Genomic DNA, 23,754 nt, shown 5'->3' with positions numbered 1-23,754 from the left:
GATAATAATCTTTTAATTCTTGCACTCAATGAAAATATTTTTCATATTGAAAGAAATATGAAAAGTAAAGAGAGAAGATGTGAACATCACATATCTCTAACATTGTCGCCTAGGTCATATTAGTGAGTCAAAGATTAACAAGTTATATAAAAAAGAATTCTTTGACCTATATGATTATGAATCATTAGGAACTAGTGAATCTTGTCTCATGGGTAAGATGACCAAGACTCTATTTTCTGGATGTGGAGAGAAGGTGAATGAGTTGTTAGTCTTAGTACATACAGATGTATATGGACCAATGATAACTCAAGCCAGAGAAGGATACTCCTATTTTATCACCTTTACAAAAGATTTATCAAGATTCGAATATGTGTATTTTATGAAACATAAATTTGAAGATTTTGATAAGTTCAAGGAGTATCAATGTATGATCGAGAAAAATTGAAAGAGGTATCGAGGTTCTTCGATCTGATCGAGGAGGAGATACTTATCCAATAAATTTTTTGATCATCTTAAGAGTAAAGATATTCTCTCTGAATGGACCCCTCCTTATACACTCTAGTTAAATAGTGTAGCAGAAAGGAAGAATCATACTTTGATGGATATGGTACGGTTCATGATGTGCTTCACTGATCTCCAAATATCTTTCTGGAGATATGCCCTAGAGACTGCCGCATATATTTTTAACAAGGTGCCTTCAAAGTCTGTTGCAAGCATTTTATATAAGATATGAAAGGGAAGAAAGCCTAATCTTAAACATCTTAAGAATTGGGACTATCTTGCTTATGTCAAAAATATTTTTGGACATAAGCTTAGTGCTAGATTAGACAGGTATAGGTTTGTAGGGTATCCTAAGGAAACTAATAGATACTACCTTTACCACCCTATTGAACAAAAGGTATTTGTTAGTAGGTATACCATTTTCTTGAAAAATAAATTCATCCAAGAAGAAGGTAGTGGGAGGAATATTGAACTTATGGAGTTTAGGATCTACAAATCGATCCAGAAATACCTATAGTTGGACCACAAGAAGATCTTCAATCAGAAGTACCCAAAGATGAGGTACATCTACAATACACACCTCCTTTCAAAGATCAGATAGAGTATGTCAAGCACCTCTGAGATATGATTTTATCATTGAGAATGACAATTCGATCATCAACATTCAGAATGATGATCCACTAACCTATTCGAAAGCTATCATGAGTAAAAACTCAGACAGATGGCTGGAAGTCATGAAATCTAAGATGGACTTGATATATACTAACCAAATGTGGACATTGGTTGATGTGCCTGAGGGTGTGACCCTAATAAGGTCCAAGCGAGTCTTCAAGAAGAAGATCAGAGCAGATGGCTAAATAGAAACCTACAAAGCTAGGTTGGTGGCGAAGGATTTCAGATAAAGGCAAGAAATTGATTATGATGAAACATTCTCACTAGTGACTATGCTCAAGTCCATCCGAATTTTGCTTGCTATAGCGGCATACTATGACTATGAAATCTGGCAGATAGATATCAAGATCGTTTTCCTCAATAGTAATCTAGAGGAAGAGGTCTATATGACTTAGCTAGAGAGATTTGTCTCAAATGGGAGGGCAAATCATGTATGCAAGAGATCCATTTAAGGATCGAAGCAAGCTTCGAGGAGTTGGAACATTCCATTTCATATGATAGTTAAAGAGTTTGGCTTTATCAAAAATAAAGATAAACCATGTGTGTATAAGAAGATAAGTGGGAGTGCTGTTGTCTTCTTGATTTTGTTTGTCGATGACATACTGCTCATTGGGAATGATGTCTCAATAATGCAATCGATTAAGACTTGGCTATTGAATAAGTTTTTCATGAAAGATTTGGGTGAAGCATCCTATATACTGGGTATAAAGATCTATGGAGATAGATCTAATAGGATGTTAGGTTTATCTTAGTCATGATACATAGATCTCATATTAAAGAGGTTTAATATGGAGGCAAGTAAGAGAGCTTACTTGCCTATAAGTCATGGTATACAAATGTGTCTTAAGACACTAGAGAAGAGAGGAAGAGGATGAATGAAATCCCTTATGCTTCGGCTATGGGATCAATTATGTATGCCATACTATGTATCAAGCCTGATGTACCTTATACTTTAGGCATAGCTTGTAGATCTCAGGCTGATCCAAGGGAGGATCATTGAAAAGCTGTGAAAAATATTTTAAAGTATCTAAGAAAAACTAAAGATATTTTTCTCATATATGGAGGGTCAGAGTTGAAACTAGAGGGATATATAAATTCTAATTTTCAATCTGATCTGGATGATAGCAAGTCTGTATCAGGATATGTGTTTACCCTAAATGGTAGGACAGTAAGTTGGAATAGTCCCAAGCAGTAGAACGTATCTGACTCAATTACTGAGGCAGAGTACATCCCCACTAGTGAAGCCATTAAGAAAGTTGTTTGGATGAAAAAGAATTCATCATAGATTTAGGAGTCATTCCTAAGAATGAAAGATCGGTGTCACTCTATTGTGATAACACTGGGACCGTTATTTAAGCTATGGAACCTAGGTCTCATTACAGATCCAAGCACATCCTCAGATGCTTCCATCTCATTAGGGACAAGATGTTGTTCTTGAATGAGTTGACACAAAGAACAATATAGCAGACCCATTCACTAAGGCCATACCATAGCAGCTATATGATCGCCATCTTGTTTGTATGAGATACAAATGAAGGGGAAAAAATATTTTTCCTCGTAGGATCTTCCAGATTTCATCAAATCTGGGGTGAAATAATTTTAAAAAAAATTATCCTACATATTTCAAATCTTATTCTCTAGATCTAATTTTATTATCTAATATTTAAAATCTAAAATTAAATCTAAATCTATGATGAAAGAAGAAGTATCTCAAGGGTAATCTGATTACCCTGTAGATGATCTCTGCAAAGCCCGAGGTTCTGATGTAGCCACGCAAGCACCTGGCCTCTACCAGTATCCACTCAAATAAGATTTGGAACATCTTCTCCTCATGAATCTATACTCCAAAAATCAGATCTTCATCTAATTTGAAAGTGCTTCAGGACTCCTTCTGAAGTTGGAGCAGCAGCCTGTCAAAGATGTCCTGTAGCTTTCTGTTCCAGGCGTCACCACGCCTTGGATCTTTGCCAGATGGATGTCCAACTCTTTGGACAGGAAGAGGAGAAGAAGGAGAGTAGGAAGGATATAGAGAAGAGGGGAGGGGGTAGCAGCTATTGGGTTTTGTGCATAAAATAATTTCTTCATGAAACCCTAGGCGCAGTAGGGTTTATATAGACCCTGTATGCTGCGCAGTGCCACATTATTCAACCAATCAAAAAATTCCAATAAATTTTGGAAAAATTTTGATTGGTGGAGTGATGTCATTTGATCACATCAGATAAAAACCCCACCCTCTCTCCTAAGTTGGTGCCAACATTGGATAAGCTCAATCAAGGTGACGCCAAAGAGTCCATGTTTATCAGGACTCTTTGGTTCTTATCCATTTGGGGTGCCCACTTTAATCCAATTGGGCTCATGCCATAATCTGATTATGGCACCCAATTCAGTTGGGTTTTGGCATTTAGACACTCCACAAAAATCCTCCAATGATCCCTCTTCATTTTAAGACCCATATGTCAACTTTTGACAAATGTCATAAAATGAAATTGGCAGGTGCTAGAAATTAGCAGGTGTTGTCTTAAATTCATCTCATGAATTAAGACAAGCCTTTTTTGAGCTGGACAAGCTTCATTTAGACTAAGAAAAATCTTTCTAAGATTCTCTGGATGAGTCAAATCATATTTGGCTCAGTAGAGACAGAAAAGATTACACGAGGAGAAAGTTAGGCTCAATCGTGTGCTAGCATGATTTTTTTGAACCTAATTGGATCTAATCTAAATCAATTGAGTTAGCCCAATTGATGACATCCAGACCCTAACCCTAGTTTGTGTGACCCAGTTAGGTTCAATTCCATATGGTAATGAGACATATCATGATCTCATCATCAACATCATCGAAACTCATTTCGATATATCAGAACTCTTCTGATTCAGACAATTAGAATGATCGATCATCAATATCATTCTAATTGCTCCCAAAATCCACCAGTGATACCTAGCAGTATGTGATGGCAATCCATCAGAACTGAAGATGAACCTCTCGGTGCAGTTACCTGTGTGATTGAGTTCCTCTATCATGAGTCCCGACTGAATTAGGGTTAAGGTGAACTCGTCAAACCCAACATCAGTCATATGAGTTAATCGATCAATCCAAGTCTGATATGAAATCTTAATGGAAAACTCTTTTCCATTATTTCACTCTGCCATGTCTATGGGCTTAAGGACTCGATCTTTCAATTATCATAGGACTACTCCTCTCATCTACCGAGGTTGATAGATCCCATCTTGGTGCGACCTAGTTCCTACAACAAATATGCTACAGCCAACATACACCTCAGGATTTCGAATGGCTAGGAGATCGAGTTATGGTGTAGTCAAACTATAACACACTCAAGGTGAACTATCGATGTACCTCAGGTCAAAGAATTAGACACACAACTGTAGCATCGAGCTAGTCATCGACGAGAAGGTAGACTTCCTTATGACTGCTTGATATGGTCATGCTCAGTACTCTCATTCTCAATGAATATCTGTACTCTTACTCTGGTGTCTCCACATCGTAGAATCAAGATACATCTACCCTAAGGAAGCGATCGTACACCAACCTTCCGAATCGATCACCATCCTTATGATAATCCTATGGTCAGGAGCTGTTTATGAGTTAGTTATGTAAATTCATGCCTTAAATTTTCAACTCTTGAAAATATGAATTTACATTCTCACTAACTCAAAGGATGTATCACAGACATAATGCACATAATGTGATAGAAGAATAACCCTTTTATTCATTTATAGTCAAAATTATAAATTTGCCCTTAGATCTGTACAAGAATGTATCAGCCGATCTGGCATCTAGGGCACACATCTAACAAACTCCCACTTGACCTAATGCCAATTGGCTACATATCTAAGTCTCATCTTCTCAAGGTGGGCTTCGATCTTCTGTTGGCCCAATGGCTTAGTCAGCAGGTCTGCCACATTATCTGTAGAGTTGACTCTCTTGACCTCGACATAACTCGTTTCGAGATAATTATGGATCAAATGGAATCGCCGCTCGATGTGCTTGGACTTTTGATGAGACCTTGGCTCCTTAGCTAGGGCTATGGTGCCATTATTATCGTAGTAAAGAGGTATAGCATCCGATGACATCACTCCAAGCTCTGTGGCAAACATCTTGTACTAGAATGACTCCTTCGCAGCTTCTGATGCAGCAATATACTCTACCTCCATGGTGGAATCAGCAATCACCGTCTGGTTGGAACTCTTCCAGCTAACTGCACCATCATTGTAAATGAACAGACTCCCAGATGTCGACTTTCGATCATCTATATTAGACATAAAGTATGAGTCTGTATATCCCTGAATCTGGAGTTCTCCATTTCCAAAGACTAGAAACATATCCTTAGTCCTTCTCAAGTACTTAAGGATACATTTCACAGAAGTCCAGTGCTCTTCGCCTGGATTTGACTGATATCTGCTTGTGACACTCACAGCATGGGTTATATCAGATCGTGTACATAGCATGACATACATGAGGCTCCCTATTGCCGAAGCATAAGGAATCTTGCTCATGCGTTCAATCTCCTCAGGTGTGCTAGGGCACATCTTCTTGGAGAGATGAATGCCATGTCTAAAAGGTAATAAACCTCTTTTGGAGTTTTCCATGCTAAATCTTTTTTGCACCTCCTCTATGTAAATCTTTTGTGAAAGTCCCAGCATCCTATTTGGTCTATCTCTATAGACCTTAATACCCAGCATAAAGGATGCCTCTCCTAGATCTTTCATAGAGAACTTCTTAAACAACCATACTTTGACTGAGGTCAACATGAAAATATCATTCTCAATTAGGAGGATGTCATCTACGTACAATACGAGGAAGACAACTACGCTCCCACTGACCTTTTTGAACACACATGATTCCTCCTCATTCTAGATGAAACCAAATATTTTGATCACATCATTGAAACGAGTATTCCAACTCCGAGATGCTTGCTTAAGTCCATAAATAGACCTTTGCAGCTTGCAGATCCTGTGATCATCATCACTGGATGTGAAACCAAGCGGTTGTTCCATATAGATATCTTCCTCAAGATGTCCAATTAAGAACATCGTTTTCACATCCATCTGCCATATTTCATAATCAAAATAGGCTGTAACAGCAAGCAATGTGCGGATGGATTTTAGCATGGCTACGGGTGAAAAGGTATCCTGATAGTCAATGCCTTCACGCTGACTATAACCTTTCGCTACGAGCCTAGCCTTGAATGTCTCCACATTCTCATCTGCACCTATCTTTCTCTTGAAGATCCATTTATACCTAATAGGTACAATACCTTTAGATAGATCTATTAAGGTCCAGACTTAGTTCGAGTGCATCGAGTCAATTTCTGATCTCATTGCCTCTAACGATTTCTCGGAGTCGATATCTAATATCGCCTTGTCATAGGTCTTGGGGTCATCACCATGAGCTCCATTTTCTGTGAGAAATATTTTCTCTACTTCCTCTTGTATGGTACCTAAGTACCTTTTAAGAGGACCGAAAACCCTAGTTGATCTACGAGGTGGAAGAGGTTGTGTTGGGACTGGTTTTGATTGATTAGGTTCTTCAGGTTCTTAAGCTCGTTGCTCTTGGGAGACATTCTCCTTGAGCTTAACTATTCTTCCGATACCACCATCTTGAATAAACTAATTTTCAAGAAAAATAGCATTTCGACTCACAATCACATTGTGATCTTCTAGAATATAAAAATAGTATCCTAATGACTCTTTAGGATATCCTATGAATTGAGCTCTAAAAGACCTGAACTCTAACTTGTCCGTCTGCTATCTCTTGACATGAGCCGGACAACCCCAAATTCTGAGATGATTTAGACTTAGCTTCTTACCATGCCATATCTCATATGGTGTGGTAGGAACGGTTTTAGAGGAAACCCTATTCAATACATAAATTACTGTCATGAGACAATATCCCCAAAAATCTCAGGGAGGTTTGTGAAGCTCATCACGGAACGGACCATATCTAATAGGGTCCGATTTCTCCATTCTGAAACCCCGTTGAGTTGAGACATTCCAAGTGGAGTCCATTGAGAGACTATGCCATTGTCCTTAAGATAGTCTAGGAACTTCCGACTTAGGTATTCACCTCCTCGATCTGATCGAAGAACCTTAATGGGCTTTCCTGTTTGTTTTTCTACCTCATGTCTGAATTCTTTGAATCTTTCAAAAGCTTCAGACTTGTATTTCAATAGAAATACATACCTGTACCTAGACATATCATCGATAAAGATAATGAAGTAGACATAGTTGCCTCTAGCCGGCACATCAAATGGGCCGCACACATCCATATGTACTAAGGCAAGTAGGTCTGTGGCCCTTTCCCCATGTCCCATAAAAGGAAGCTTGGTCATTTTGCCTTGAAGGCATAATTCACAAACTGTATATGACTCGAAAGTCAATGGACTCAATAGCCCAGATTTCTCTAATTTGTTAACCCTATCTTCAACTATATGACCTAGCCTTAGGTACCACAGATACATATCATTTAGACTATCTCTAGGCCTTTTAATTCCTATGACATTCATATTTTGCTCAATATTAACTACAAATATATCAATATGGAGCTGATAGAGACCGTTAATAAGAAAACCATCTGCAACTTTATTATTTTCATAAAAAATATTATAATGGTCCTTATGAAAGCTAATCACATAGCCTTCTTGTGCTAAACATGAAACAGAAATCAAATTCCTGCTTGCTGCAGGCACATAATAACAATCTCTAAAAAAAAAATCTAATCCTATCAGTAATCGTAGAGAGTAGATTTCCACAACCACAGTAGCAACTCTTACTCCATTACCGACGCATAGGATCATCTCTCCATCCCTCAGCCTCCTGCTCTCCTCATGACCCTACATAGAAGTGCACAAATAAGCACTAGAACCAGAGTCAAGCACACAATTGGATGCAGAAGAAATCGTAAGATTAGACTCTAAGATGAGCATACCTCCAGAAGGACCATCCTTCTTGTTCTTCAAGGTGGTCAGGTATTGAGGACAGTTCTGCCTCCAATGGCCGTCTGATTGGCAGTGAAAATATTTTTCCTTATCAGCAGCTTTCTTTTTCGGTTCTGTCTTCTTCTTCTTACCATCTACCTTCTGCTTCTTGACAAACTTCTTTTTCTTTCCAAAAGATTTTCTCTTGGAAGAAGTCTGCTCCACAGTAAGAACTGAGCCTTTTGAACCCTTCATAGAAAGCTCAGCCGTAACCTGCATGTTCATTAACTCGACCAAGGTACACTGCATCTTATGCATATGAAAGTTCATGATGAACTGACCATATGCATCGGACAAGGACTGAAGGATCACATCAATCTGAAAATCCTTGTCTAAGATGATATCGAGCTTCTCAAGCTCCTCAAGATCCTTGATCATTATCAAACAATGATCTAGGACTGACTGTCCATCATGCATCTTGGCCTTAAAAAGTCTTTGACAGACTTAATACTTGGCCACGCAACTCTGTTCACGAAACAACTCTTGTAGGTGAGCCAACATTTGGTGGGTAGTCAAAATGTTCTAATGTTGGCACTGTAAGTCATCAGACATTGCACCCAACATGTAGTACCTTGCTTTGTTATCATCATCCATCTATTTTTTCAGAGATGCTCTCTGTTCAGCAGTCGGACGTGCTGGCATGGCTGGTGGGTCCTGGTCCAAGACATGAGTCAATTTTTTGAAACCCAGAATAATTTTGTAGTTCCTCAACCAGTCCTTGAAATTAGGTCCAATCAGTCTATGGGTGTCTAGAATTTTGATCAGGGGGTTTGAGACAGACATGTTTCCTGTAGAGAGTCAAAAGTTTCTAGTTAGATTTTATAATCAGACACAACCAATTTATTTAGGATTTTATTTTTAAATAAATTAGGCTCCCACTATTTTTTCAGATCCCTACACTCCCTTGATAGAGATATGAAAATCTCCGTGATCAGTGATTTTTAGTGGGTGGTGCGGTCTCACCGACTGGCTCACCACCTCACCTAACAGTTATTGGTGATGGGTCAATTGATGAGTGGAACTCTTGTCCAATGATTCTCTAATCATGGTGCACCCAAAACTTAGTCTCTAATTTGTGAAGCTCACCGTGTCTGGGATATTGCTCCAATGCTTAGTTAAGTCAAACTCACCATTTGCACGAACTAGATTCCTAATTGGGTCCCTCATCGTATCCGAAATATTGAGCCCAACCCATCCTCTAATCCATAGCATGCAATGCCTAATGGACATGGTTGCATCTTCCCGGTGCAACTGAGCCACTGTAACCAGCCAAGAACAATCAACCCCGAAAAGGGCCCACACATCCACAATGGTGGAAGACCTAAACTTAATATTTTCTTAGAGAGATTTATTTAGGTCTTATTAAACTTGACTTGACATAGTCATAACAATTATGACTAACCTAGTGGCATGGGCTAGCTCAAATTGTTAGCCACCACAAATCAGAACTGAGTCGACACATATGGCCAGGTAAGTGAGATCGGTGGGAGGGATATGCCATTAACTCGATAAAAATGCATTCGAGTCGAGTAGCTCCCAATTAAAAATCAATCGATCGCATCTGCCCAACTTACCTTAGACACCAAATTATCGAACCAGAACTAATTGGGTTAGCCTACAATCCAGGCTCTAGTCATTGAGCCAAATTAGGTCTTAACTTGATCGAGTCACATCTAAATGTGATTCGATCTTGACCCAGACTTAATCCTATTAGGCTAGTCAATTATTAGCTTTCATGATCCCATCTAACCAACTCTTGATTCAGTTTGATCAACCACTAGACCTAATTGAGCTACCCAAGCCCGAACCTAATTTTATGAAAATATCTTAGATCTAAAATTCTCAATTTTAGACCTAACTTAATTTCATAAGCTTAATTTATTAATTAATTTTAGGTTCATAAATAAAATATGTAAAATAAATTCTAGGGTTTCAGGATCTAAGATTTTGCAGAAAAGTAAGTTTTGATTTCTAATTAAGGATGAACGTGCGGCACCCCTACACGTCATATGAACACCCCATTGAATGGGAAGAGAGGGTCTTAAAATCTTACTTTATTTTTATGACTGGATGGCCATGAGGAACACCTTAATCAAAAATATAAATTTAACTACAAAACTAGTTAGATCTAAATTAACATATCACATATACAATTTAAGATCTAACTAATACATGCTTTGCATACATCTCATATATCAAAAATCAATCTAACTAACATGCTTTCAGATCTGATACATCACATGTAATATCTAAAAAATAAGATTTAAATTGAACTTTTTAAAATTAAATCTATTCTAGACAAGTTACTAGAATAATTTTACAACTAGTCTAGGCATGCTGCAGATCAATTTTATGAAAAAATTAAAATTTTATTTTTTATTTTTTGATTTGATTATAACACTTATAACATCAAAAAAATATAAAATAAATTAGATTTAATTTATATTTTAATCTCATTAAAATATAAAACTTAAGACCATTCATGGATTCAACTAATCCTAGTCTAGTCATGCATCTTATGCATGTTAGATCTTCTTAGATTTAATTTTAAATATTTTTGATTTTAGATCCTATCATATCTGATGTGATATCTGAAATTTTTTAATATCAGATAAATTAAAATTAAAATTAGATCTAAAATAGATCTGAAATAGAGCTAACAACCTGGCTCTAATACCACTTGAAGGGGGAAAATCGCTTTTCCTCGTAGGATCTTCCAGATTTCATCAAATCTGGGGTGGAATAATTTAAAAAAAAAATTTTATATATTTTAGATCTAATTCTCTAGATTTAATTTTATTATCTAATATTTAAAATCTAAAATTAAATCTAAATCTATGATGAAAGAAGAAGTATCTCAAGGATAATCTGATTACCCTGTAGATGATCTATGCACAGCCTGAGGTTCTGATGTAGCCATACAAGCACCTGGCCTCTACCAGTATCCACTCAGGTAGGATCTAGAATATCTTCTCCTCACAAATCTATACTCCAAAAATTAGATCTTTATCTGATTTGAAAGTGCTTCAGAACTCCTTCTGAAGTTGGAGCAGCAGCCTGTCAAAGATGTCCTGTAGCCTTCTGTTCCAAGCTGATCACCACGCCTTGGATCTTTGCTAGATGGATGTCCAACTCATTGGACGTGAAGAATGGAGGAAGGAGAGCAGGGAGGATGTAGAGAAGAGGGGAGGGGGTGGTTGCTATTGGATTTTGTGCACAAAACAATTTCTTCACAAAACCCTAGGCGCAGCAGGGTTTATATAGACCCTGTATGCTGTGCAGTGCCACATCATTCAACCAATCAAAAAATTCTAATAAATTTTGGAAAAATTTTGATTGGTGGAGTGATGTCATCTGATCACATCAGATAAAAACCCCACCCTCTCTCCTAAGTTGGCACCAATATTGGATAAGATCAATTAAGGTGGCACCAAAGAGTCCATGTTTATCAAGACTCTTTGGTTCTTATCCATTTGGGGCGCCCACTTTAATCCAATTGGGCTCATGCCATAATCTGATTATGGCACCCAATTCAATTAGATTTTGGCATGTGGACACTCCACAAAAATCTTTCAATGAGCCCTCTTCATTTTAAGACCCATATGTCAACTTTTGACAGATATCCTAAAATAAAATTGGCAAGTGATAGGAATTAGCAGGTGTTGTCTTAAATTCATCTCATGAATTAAGACAAGCCTTTTCTAAGCTGGACAAGCTTCATTTAGACTGAGAGAAATCTTCCTAAGGTTCTCTGGATGAGTCAAATCATATTTGGCTCAGTAGAGACAGAAAAGATTATACGAGGGGAAAGTTAGGCTCAATCGTGTGCTAGCATGATTTTCTTGAACCTAATTGGATCTAATCCAAATCAATTGAGTTAGTCCAATTGATGACATCCAGACCCTAACCCTTATTTGTGTGATCTAGTTAGATTCAATTTCGTATGGTAATGAGACATGTCGTGATCTCATCATCGACATCATCGAAACTTCTTTCGATGGACCAGAACTCTTCTGATTCAGACAATTAGAATGATCGATCATCAATATCATTCTAATTGCTCCCAAAATCCACCAGTGACACCTAGCAGTATATGGTGGTAACCCATCAGAACTGAAGATGAACCTCTCAGTGTAGTTACCTGTGTGATTGATTTTCTCTATCATGAGTCCCGACTGAATTAGGGTTAAGGTGAACTCGTCAAACCCAACATCAGTCATATGAGTTAATCGATCGATCTGAGTTCGATGTGAAACTTTAATGGAAAATTTTTTTTCATTATTTCACTCTGCCATGGCTATGGGCTTAAGGACTCGATCTTTCAATTATCATAGGACTACTCCTCTCATCTACTGAGGTTGATAGATCCCATCTTGGTGTGACCTAGTTCCTACAATGAATATGCTACAGCCAACATACACCTCAGGATTCAGAATGGCTAGGAGATCGAGTTATGGTGTAGTCAAACTATAACACACTCAAGGTGAACTGTCGATGTACCTCAGGTCAAAGAACTGGACACACAACTGTAGCATCGAGCTAGTCATCGACAAGAAGGTAGACTTCCTTATGACTGCTTGATGTGGTCACGCTCAGTACTCTCATTCTCAATGAATACCTGTACTCTCACTCTGATATCTCCACACTGTAGACTCAAGACACATCAATCCTAAAGAAGCGATCGTACACCAACCTTCTGGATCGATCACCATCCTCGTGATGATCCTATGGTCAGGAGCTGTTTATGAGTTAGTTATGTAAATTCATGCTTTACATTTTTAACTCTTGAAAATATGAATTTATATTTTCACTAACTCAAAGGATGTATCACAGACACAATGTACATAATGTGATAGAAGATTAATTCTTTTATTCATTTATAGTCAAAATTACAAATTTACCCTTAGATCTGTACAGGTATGTGTCAGCCGATCTGGCATCTAGGGCACATATCTAACAACAAAGATGATTGGCTTTAGTGCAAGTGGGAGATTGAAGGAAGAGTGCCCTATAAGCCAATTGCATGTGTTGCGATGGAACTTTTCTTTGTAATTTTCCAACTCATGTAATGATATTTATTATTTAAGGCATTAATTCATCATTTTAGCTGTATCTTATTATGTCTAAGATTATGATGAACCCTAAAGATTAGGGTAATGATTTTAAGAGATATGAATGGGTCATACTAGTGAGATCTAAAATCCTAAAACTCTAATCTTAAACATCCCTAGTCGTAGGAGCATTGAGTTAGAGATCAATGTTTCGGATAAGACTGGTACATCCTATGCATGTCAATGAAGATGGTGGCAGATCTTACTAGCCACTTATGTATGGGACACTAATACAAGGATGTGGGTGCTCATTTAAAAAATGAGTCCACTGAATTGACTTGATAAAAGAGAATATCTTATGAAAGCCTTACTTGCATGTCAAAGATGATTTTTTAAGTAAGAGTTGTGAAAGTGATCCTTAGACTTGAAACCACCATAGAATCTTGTACACATAAACTCATATTTTGGTTCATATCCAAGCATGGTATTAAGACATATACGGGATGTTCTGGATACAGTAGAGTGTGTATGGAGGTTGTGAGTTGGTCAATATGGAATCGATCACTCCTAGTAAGAGGAGATCGCATCCTGTGTATTCTCAATCTTAGATGACTAGAAAAATATTTTTTGGCCAAAAGTAGAAAGGAGAGTAGAAAGAGTTTTTAATGCATTTTTATCAAAGTCATCATTGGTTAATTGAGAATCAATATAATATGTGTTTGAGTTTGACATGATTCCATACTTATGAACATATTCAGGGTGCAGGGATGATCGAAGGATTGAATTGCATGATAACTTATCACTGAAAGATATATTTAATACTTTTATCAAATTTTACTTCTTTTGAATTGTTATGATACATTACTAGATGTCAATCTTGACTTGTAGATTTTTTATCAAATTAAAGAGTTTTATTCAATCGTCAATTAGAAAGGATTCTAATTGTTGAGCTCAGATTAGCTGAATTGGACCTTAATCGATTAGATTAGAATCTAATTAAATTTGATCAACTTATACTCAAATCTACTATTGGCTAGATGTAGAACCCAATGGATCAAATACATATAGAAATTGGCCAAGGACCCTTTTGAAAAAGATTGATTGAAATTTTGGATTTAATCAAGGTTCTAGTAAGCATGCTAGCACGTGTGGAAACCCTTGCTCCTTTGGAGATCAATTTGGTCTCATCCCTTGCTAATTAGCTAGCCCAATTTGGTGGGTATTTGGGTCAGGTCATGCCACCTGAAAGCAGTTTAAATTGGGGCATCATATCCTATGTTAACGCCAATTATAAAGAGTCCAAGTTGTGAAGGACTCTTGGCACAAAATAGGTTTTGCACGTGCATGTTGGTGTGGGCAGAAGGAGTCCTTTTGGCATGGGATTAAGATGTGTGTAGAAGCCCATATCACCCTCCATCCTCTGGTGTACATCTTGAAGCATGAGATGTATTTTTTCTAGACATTTTGGGGTGAACAAAAAATTAGAAAAAGAAGGATGTCTGGCACATGCACGCAAAAGTGTCTCATCTCTCTATAATTTGAAGAGTCCTTATCTTATTCAAATGATTTCAAATTGGAATAAGTTTTTGCAATAATATTTCACATTAGACAAGATATTTTTGGTGATTTTTTTTAAATTTTTCTAGACTTATCAGATGGCCAAATAGATGCTGGAATCTTCCTCACATGCGCGCATGTGTGGTGATCAGACTTCGCATGAAAGGATGTGAGATCACATCTCTTCATAGATTTTTTGATCTCATTATTAGGTGATCTAAGATTAAGATTTAATCCCCTATCCATGTAGATTTTTATGGATTTTTTTGATTTGAGAAGGGATGCAAAATCATCCCTTCTCTGGTTGCACGCACAGAGCAGGGTACTGATCGATGTATCATTGATAAGAGTCCTTCTGCTTGAAGGAACTCTTATCTCTGATAATCAGATCAGATAAGCCTCTTAGATGAGGCATGTCCCTCTCTTTTGGCATCTTTTTGGAGGCTATGAAAGGGCCTGGGCACTGGACGTCCGAGGCATTTTAGATCGGGTTTCCAATTTCTCTCCGGTTGCTCTCTTTTCTTTCTTACAACCTATCTTTGTTTTAAGACAAAACTTTGGAATTTAAGACAAAGCCTTATCTGGTCCTAACAAGAATTGTAAGGGTTCTAAAGAAAGAGAATCAAAAGTTTAAAGGAGATTCTGAGAGGGTGGAGTTAGGTTTTTGGAGAAACCTGATCGGTATGAGGCTAGTCGAGTTCTAGGGGCTAGAACTCTTGAAGCAAGGTGAAGAAGGAGCACTGTCTTTGATTCAATTTTTGTGTGGATCACCATTGGAGGGTGGACATTTGGATGCATCGTGAAAATTGGGATTAGCGGTATAGGTATGCTTCTTATTTAAATTTATATTTATTATACTTTGATTATTATAATCAAGTATTTCTGGGTATTTGGATTTTCGGTTCATCGGGTATTTTGAATAAAAATTTTAAACACCTAGTCCTTCTGCTGCACCACCAGAATCCAATAGGATATGCTTGTCATATGTTATGACTTCAATTGTACCCTTATTTGATTTTTGGCATGATTATATGATTGCTAGTATGATTGGTGATTACATGCCATATTGTGTAATATGTAGAGCATATTTTATGTAGATGTAGTTAGGATGTGCCGAGACCAGTTCAAAGTCTCTCTTAAAAATTATATTAAGTTGTAATGTCGGGATTTACTTTCAATTCAAAAGTTGAATTCTTTAAATCAATTAGTGTCGAGGAAAGTATGATAGGTGATTTTCTAATTAGGTCCGTATGCTGGCCTGACCAACTATGTTGGTGTCTAAGAAAAGCTATGGGGAGCCTCCGACCTACTGACCTGATCAATTTCATCTTATTAAATTTTGGATTTAGATTAATTAGTGATGTAGATACTATAAGGGCCTTCCTTCGAACTTCGTTGATAGAGTATGTCAAGATCTTAGTAAACTTATTATGCTGTCTACAAAGCTTACTATAGATATTGATATGATGTTGATCAAGTGCATATTGATGCTTATGGCATATTTTGAATAGCGTTGCTTTATTGTACTATCCACAAGAGCAGCATTGTTTATGTATGACTATACGGGATTGAAGGGTCAACTTAATTTGAACACTATAGTTTGTTATACTATCCACAAGGCTATATGTGATCTAGAGGTTAAAAAAAAAATATTGAGAATTGTAGATGTACAATTGGTAAAAAGTTACCTACTCTTGAACACATGAATACTTGTTGTGCTATCCATAAGGTGTTTGTGAGGAATAGGGATCTCAACCCCACTAAGAAACATTAGTATGTTTTTTAATTTTCATATTTGAGGGCTATGAAGTTCGATAAAATAGTGAGAGACTCAAATAGACAAAAATTTTAATCTAGTTATGAATGTCATCATGAGTCATCCGCTTATATTGTGTTCTTGTTATTGTAGATTAACTATACACATGGCATCTCATTATCACTTAGAGGCATCCTAGATGCAAATAAATTGATCAGACCTAACTACGTGGACTGATTAAGAAACTTGAGAATTATTCTCATTCAGAAAAAAGTCTCCTACATTCTGGATACACCTGCATTAGATTCTCTTGGGGAATATGCTTTCGAAGAAGAAAGGGCCACATACAAGATATGGAAAGATGACAGTGTGACTGTCAAATGCATCATGCTTGCCTCCATGAGCAACGAGCTTCAGAGGCAGTATGAGGATATGGATTTACCCTCTATACTCCTCAATCTTAAGAAGTTATATAGGAAACAAGATCAAACTACTTGATATGAGATATCAAAGCAGTTGTTTCATGCCCGCATGATTGAAAGCACCTCCGTGCAAATGCATGTCTTGAAGATGATTGATTTGATCACTCATCTGGGACAGCTGGGCTTTGCCATGGATAGTGAACTGAGCTAAGATTTGATCCTGCAGTCTTTTCCTAACTCTTTTTCTCAGTTTGTTATAAATTGTCATATGAATAAACTGAACATCAGCCTGCCAAAATGTTGAACTTGTTGAAAATAGTAAAAAGCCATTTCAAGGATGAAAAGGCTCTGATTCTTCTCGTCGATAAGATCAACAAGAAAAAAGATAAGAAAGATTTTAAGAAAAAGATGAACCCTAAGGCTGGCATCTCCAAGAAGAAGGCAAAGAAGGTCTCCGCCAAAGGTCCTTACTATCACTGTGGCAAGGAGGGTCACTGAAAGAAGAATTACAAGGAGTACCTTACAACCGTAAAATTGGTAAACATTGCCAAAGATTTATATATGATACAAACTAACTTATCATTAAGTAATTTATTTTTAGATTCCTAGATATTAGATACCACCTGTGACTCACACCTTTACAAATCATTGCAGGGTGTACAGAAAATAAAGAGATTGAATAAAGATGACTTCGAGCTATTCGGTGCTAATGGAGAGTCCATTCAGGCCGAAGCCATAGGAACCAAGATTTTATAGATACCTTCAGGCAAAGTTTTGGAACTAAAGATCTGTTATTATATTTTAAATATCGTTAGAAATATTATTTCTATACCATTATTATTGGAATAAGATTTTGAAATAAATGTAAAGAATAATGGTTGTTCTATATATTTTTCTAATGAATATTATGGAAGTGCTTTTGTTGATAATGATCTTTTATTTCTTTGACTTAATGATAATATATTTCATATTCATAATATGAAGAAAGAAAGAGAGAGGATGTGAATGTCACATACCTCTAGCATTACCGACTTAGCCATATAAATGAGTCAAGAATTAACAAGTTATTCAAAGATAAATTCTTGGATCCTTATAATTATGAACATATAGAACTTGTGAATCTTGTCTCATAAAAAAAATGATCAAGACTCTATTTACTAGACATGGAGAAAGGGCAAGTGACATTTTGGACTTTGTACATACTGATATTTGTGGTCCAATATTGACTTAAGCCAAAGGTGGATACTCTTATTTCATCATATTTACTGATGAAAGGTCTAGGTTTGGATATGTGTATTTAATAAAATATAAATCTGAAGTCTTTGATAAATTTAAAGAGTATCAAAGAATAGTTGAGAAATAAATTGGTAAAAGTATTAAAGCTCTTCGATCTGATCGAGGAGGAGAATACTTATCTAATGAGTTCCTTGATTATTTAAAATAAAATAGAATACTCTCTTAGTGGACACCTCCTTATACTCCATAATTAAACGAAATTGTGGAAAGGAGGAATCACACCTTATTAAATATGGTGTGGTCCATGATGTATTTCATGGATCTTCTGATATCCTTCTAGGGATATGCTCTCGAGGCTGCAGCGTATGTCCTTAATAAAGTATTTTCTAAATCTGTTTCTAGCACTCTATAAGAAATATAAAATAAAAATCAAATCTTAAGCATCTTAAGATTTGTGGTTGCCCAACTTATATGAAAAATATTGATAGACATAAGCTGGATGCTAGATTAGAAAAATATAGGTTTGTAGGTTATCCCAAGGAGAGCATAGGATACTACTTCTATAACCCTACTCAACAAAAGGTGTTTATTGATAGGCATGCCGTTTTCTTGGAGAAAGAGTTTATCCAAGAAGGTGGTAGTGGAAGGTCTGTTGAACTTGAGAAAGTTTAAAACCTACAATCCATTCAGGATTCACAAACTATTTCTCAACCAGATGTGCCCATAGTTGAGGCACAGCCACTACACACACTTTCTCTCTGAAGGTCAAGTAGAGTACATAATGTACCACTATGATATGGGTTTGTCATTGAAAATGACAATACATCTCATATCATTGAGAATGATGATCCCACGACCTATTCAAAAGCTGTCACGAGTAGTGACTCTGACAAATGGCTCAATGCCATGAAATCTGAAATGGACTCCATGTATACCAACCAAGTTTGGACCTTGGTTGATGCGTCTGAGGGTGTGACCCCAATAGGCTGTAAATGGATCTTCAAAAAGAAGATTGGAGTAGATGGTCTGGTAGAGACCTATAAGGCCAGACTAGTGGCAAAAGATTTCAGACAAAAATAAGGTGTTGATTATGAAAAAATCTTTTCATCGGTAGCCATGCTCAAGTCTATTTGGATAATGCTTGCTATTGCATCATACCATGACTATGAGATCTGGCAGATGGATGTCAAGACTGCCTTCTTCAATGAAAATCTTGAGGATGAAGTCTATATGACTCAGTCAGAGAAATTTATCTCTAGTGAGAGAGCAAATCAAGTATGCAGCTGAATAGATCCATTTATGAATTAAAGCAAGTATCGAGGAGCTGGAACATCCGTTTAGATGAGACAGTCAAATCGTTTGGCTTCATCAAAAATATGGATGAACCTTGTGTGTACAAGAAGACTAGTAAGAGTGCTATTATCTTCTTGATCTTGTATGTAGATGACATACTGCTTATTGAAAATGATATCCCGATGTTGTCATCGATCAAGACTTGCCTATTACAAAAGCTTTTCATGAAAGACTTGGGTGAAGTGTCCTATGTACTTGGTATAAAGATCTATAGGGATAGATCAAAAAAAATGTTAGGCTTGTCCCAGTCTAGGTACATTGACCTTGTGTTGAAGAGGTTCAACATGGAGGGAAGTAAAAGAGGTTACTTGTCCATAGGTCATGACATACGACTCTCTAAGAAGATGTCTCCTAAGATACCTGAAGAGAAAAATAGAATGAGTTCTATTTCTTATGCTTCGACTATAGGATCGATTATGTATGCTATATTATGTACTAGGCCTGATGTGGCTTATGTCTTGGACATTGTAAGCAGATTTCAGGCTGATCCCAGGGAGGATCATTGGAAAGCTATGAAAAATATACTCAAGTACTTGAGAAGGATTGGAGATGTTTCTCTAATATGTAATGGATTTGATTTAAAATTGAAAAATTATACTGATTCAAGTTTTCAATCTGATCCGCATGATAGCAGAACTATATCTGGGTATGCATGAACTCTGTATGGTGGTGCAGTAAGTTGAAAAAATTTCAAACAGCAAACTGTTGCTGACTTGATCACCGAGGCTGAGGATATTGCTGCTAGTGAAGCTACTAAGGAGATTGTCTGGATGAAGAAATTCATCATAGAATTGGATGTGGTTCCAAAGATTGAACAACCTGTGCCCCTTTATTGTGATAATATTGGAAAGTTGCTCAAGCCAAAGAACTAAGGTCTCATCATAATTCTAAGCACATCCTAAGATGGTTCTACCTCATTCAAAAGATAGTTGAAAGACGCGATGTGATCATGGAGTGAGTTGACACCAAAAATAATATAGCAGATCAATTCTCTAAGGCCTTGTCAATACAGCAGTTTGACCGCCACCTTGATAGCATGGGTATCAAGTATAGGAGTGATTGGCTTTAGTGTAAGTGAAATATTGAAAGAATAATGCTCTATAAACTAATCACATGTGAGATGTGATAGGATGTTTATTATAATTTATCTTTCAGACTCATGTAATTGACATTTATATTATTAATAAAATAAATATTTTTGATTCATTATATACTGTATCTTATTATTTTTAAGATTATAATGAACCCCATAGGTCTGAGCAATGGTTTTAGTGAAGAAACCAGATCTAGGGTTTCAGGGTTAGATCTTGAAACTTTTTCAAGATCATGCAGTAGAAGACTAAAATAAATCAAAATTTATTTTATAAAATTAGAGAATCTCTAGATCTAAGATTCTATTACATGATTATTACATAGTATTAAATCAAAAATTAAAATATATAGAGAATAAACTACATGTTGATCATATCAACATGTTTCTATGCTACATCTAATGTATGTAATAAACAATAGATCAGATCTACTACCTTGCAAGTTAGATGTTCTAACCTTATTGATCTAGGCTTGAGAATGATGTTGCGAGCCACACATGCATCCGGCCTCTAGGAGTCATCTACACGAGCTCACGAATCTCGATCAGAAGTCCTGCTCTAGAAAATAAACACAGTATGCTAGTACTGCGCTGATCCTTCTTCGATGGTTGATCAGGTGCCTCCTCCTTCTTGATTTGGACTCTTCCAAAGATGAGAAGTAGGAGGAGGAGTTTCAGATTTGAGACACTCTCAGAAAACTCAAGATGGTGGAAGGGAAGAGATGAACACAACAACCCTAGAAGAAGACCCTCTTCTTCTTCTCTTTGCTCTCTCTAGACATCCTATCGTGTGTCTATTATATCTCCATGCCCCAACCTTTTTTCTCTCTGATTTTTGAATGATCCAAAGGACTCTCTTTGATCTATTTTTGACAAAACTTTCATAGAAAAGTTCATTTTATATAGAGAGATATGATAGAGTCCTTGTCTAGGTCAAATACCTAGTCAAGATTTATCCAAACATGGCAAGATAAGGGCCGCCCAACTCTTGGGTGCCCCCTCCTTCTTTTTGTGCATGGACCAACAGTAAAGGGCACTATCAAGTGCCATAAAAGACATGAAAATCTCAAAAAAAAATTGGATAAAATCGGTGCAAAAAAGAAAGAGTTTTGAATTTCTAAAACTCTATCTCATAGAATTTAAAATCCAAACTTATTTCTACTTTAATTTGATCTACAACCATCTTCCATGTAAGAAAGAAGGGAGAAAACTTTTTGGGCATGGTGAAGACCTGGGAGAGAATTTTTGTCACACAAAATAAGAGAGAATTGGTGTGGAATAAGAGAGAGGGCGTGGGGGGCTTATGTGGCACAAGGTAGAATCCTAGTCTTACTAGGATTCTATCTTATGACTTGTTTTAATTTGGTTTCTCAAACCATATCAAACTAAAATTAGATCAACCCAATTAAAATAGATCTTAATCCAATTAAAAATCTAATTTAATTAGATTAAATTAGATTTAATTCTATTTTAATTTTTTAATCAAATAAGAAATTAGGTTGACCCAAGTCCTAATTGAACTAGGACTAGTTTTTTCTTGCACTCGGCTTATCCAATAAACCAATTGGACTTGATCCAATCAAGTCCAAACTAAATCTAATTAAATCATATTCATTTAGACTTAATCCCAACCTATTAGCTTAATCAAATTAAGTCAATTAGCAATTGAAGTGCTAATCGATCCTCCTACGACACTTGCACTAGGTTAAATGTCAATCGTATTGATCGTTAAACCCTAGAATGATTCTTAATCGTTGATCAACCATCTGATCGGATCATGAATTCTAATGTGTGTGACCTCATAAATCTGAACCTAAATCAGTAGTATAAAAATAAATTTCTGTATCAATCGAAGTGATCATCTAGCAATGATACCCGACGATCGGATAGGTCGGATGTGTAGAACAACATCCTTAGAACCCATGCAGATATAGTTTCCATATAATTCATCTTCTTCACCAAAATAATCATAGGATACCTCAAAGTTCCACTGTCAACTCTGATTAGGTTGTCCACATTGTATTTCAAAATATCAAATCCATTTGATGGATTATCGTGGCCAAGGTTTTGCTAAATCGAAATACAGCGACTCATTCTTCTCCAACTCTTAGAGTGGTCAATTCCATCTCGATCACACTCTGACTTCGCAAGTATTAGATTGTGCCCAAAAGCCTTCCATCACTGAATTAAAAATTCAGTTAGTCTAGTATCAAGGCACAGTGAGTTGCTTGCAAGTCACTAAGGCGATCTCAGGTCTAAGGGATATTTATATCTGTTGGGTATAAAACACCCGCAGCCGAAATCCTCAGCAGAACGGCTCCGCCCGGACTCCTACGGGAGTCGGGCTCCTCCATCGACAGCAGAACAGCTCCGCCCGAACTCCTACGGGAGCCGGGCTCCTCCATCGACAGCAGAACAGCTCCGCCCGGACTCCTACAGGAGCCGGGCTCCTCCATCGATAGCAGAACGGCTCAGCCTGGACCCCTACGGGTGTCGGGCTCCTCCATCGACAGCAGAACGGCTCCGCCCGGACTCCTACGGGAGCCGGGCTCCTCCATCGACAGCAGAACGGCTCAGCCCAGACTCCTACGGGAGCCAGGCTCCTCCATCGACAGCAGAACGGCTCCGCCCAGACTCCTACGGGAGCCGGGCTCCTCCATCGATAGCAGAACGGCTCCGCCCGGACTCCTACGGGAGTCGGGCTCCGCCATCGACAGCGAAACGGCTCCGCCCGGACTCCTACGGGAGTCGGGCTCCGCCATCGACAGCGAAATGATTCCGCCCGGACTCCTACGGGAGCCGGGCCCCTCCTGCAACTCCGGCTCCGAGAGGGTTCCACCCGGACTCCTACGGGAGCCAAGCTCCGACCTCAGTCTCCGACCTCAGTATCGGCTATTGGAGCCGGACTCCACCCACGACCTCAACCAAAGGGGGGACTCCTCCCAGACTCCTGTAAAGGCCGAACTCCGACCACTACCGAGCCTTGATCAACAGATCCGCGTCCCTTGGCAGATAACAACAACAGCCATGGACCTGTTCCACTTCCTGTGGCAGATTCCACGCGGCTCCACCACCCCCTACGACGGACCCACTACTCTCTGACAGGCTGTATCAATGGCCACGAT

Source organism: Elaeis guineensis, chromosome 11 (genome assembly GCF_000442705.2).
Source record: "Elaeis guineensis isolate ETL-2024a chromosome 11, EG11, whole genome shotgun sequence".
In the NCBI taxonomy this organism is placed as follows: Eukaryota; Viridiplantae; Streptophyta; class Magnoliopsida; order Arecales; family Arecaceae; genus Elaeis; species Elaeis guineensis.
Note: the sequence above shows the minus strand (reverse complement) of the source record.